The sequence below is a fragment of the Nicotiana attenuata genome, chromosome 6 (genome assembly GCF_001879085.1).
Source record: "Nicotiana attenuata strain UT chromosome 6, NIATTr2, whole genome shotgun sequence".
NCBI lineage: Eukaryota > Viridiplantae > Streptophyta > Magnoliopsida > Solanales > Solanaceae > Nicotiana > Nicotiana attenuata.
In genome coordinates this window covers 42,323,580-42,324,750 of record NC_031994.1, presented here as the reverse complement: position 1 = coordinate 42,324,750, position 1,171 = coordinate 42,323,580, and the positions used below count along the sequence as shown (strand labels likewise).

Sequence of the window (1,171 nt, the reverse complement as noted above, 5' to 3'; positions counted from 1 at the left end):
GGTATATAGTGAAATTGATCGATTTTGAGTGAAATTTGGAGCTCTTTTTGAGAATTTTTTGAGAGAAAATGCCGTGATTTACAGAGGTAGAGAATGTCGTGATCTGTTAAATTGATACGCTTGAAAAAACAGGGAAGGAAGGAAAATCTTTAGCGTGATTCTCGGATAGAAGAATCCTTCCTTACGCGTATCTCTAATTTTGGGCTACTTTTGGTAAGTGTCTAATTTTGGGCTAGAGGTTGGTAAGTTTGTATTTAAATTGGCTATTTATGTACTTTTCCCTTTTTAAAATTACTAGATAAATATATTTTTCACATGTAAAATTTATTCGGCACGGTTTGGTATTTTTTCGGTTTATTTTTATAAAATAGAAAACCTATCCTAATTATCGTGCGGTTATAGATTTATATAAAAACCTACGGTTTCTTAAAAAGAAACCTAAAAATCGGTATGGTGCGGTACGGTTCAGTCATTTTAGTCGGTTTTCAAATATCCATTGACACCCCTAGCCCCTTGTAGTGACGGAAAAAATAAAAAATTAAAAATAAATTAAACCCCTTAAGTGACGGAAAAAATTTAAAAAGTTAAAAAAAAGAAACGCTAGAAGGAGGGGTTGAACCTCCGACCTTGTGGTTAACAGCCACACGCTCTAACCAACTGAGCTATTCCAGCTTTTGGTTTACGTTACGTTCTAAACTATTTTATACTATTCAACTGCTTTCTTGGCTTTAACCCAGTTTGCATTGGTTTTAACATTGTTTTTCAGTACGACTTTTAAAATATTTCTTAAATACTCTTAATCATAAAAGATTTGATTCTTAGCTTTTTATGTAAATTTTGTGAGTGTGTAAATAGATTTTTGTTTTAACTATAATATTTGAGGAATTGTTATTTAGAAAATTCAATGTTACAATCCTCGTTTTATAGATTCCGGCCAATCCTCTTAGGATAGAAAGATATGTACTTATAGCAAAAGAATTAATCGATGCACGGATGCGTAAGGATAGCACAAAGTATCCCCCGTGCCCATAACAATTTTTTACTTGTGAATATAATAGGTGACTTTAGTATAAATTTCACGCTCACTTCTGTATGGGTCAAAATCTAATCGAAAAACCTCGCCTGAAATGGGGAAATCAAGCCAAGGTCGTGCTTAAGAAGCGACCTTGGC

The 1,171-nt window shown here is 33.2% G+C and overlaps 1 non-coding gene across 1 annotated transcript; it reads right to left on the bottom strand.

The window, feature by feature from the left end:
* Positions 599-672, bottom strand: TRNAN-GUU. Its single transcript has one exon. It is a non-coding gene; the product is annotated as a tRNA-Asn (tRNA).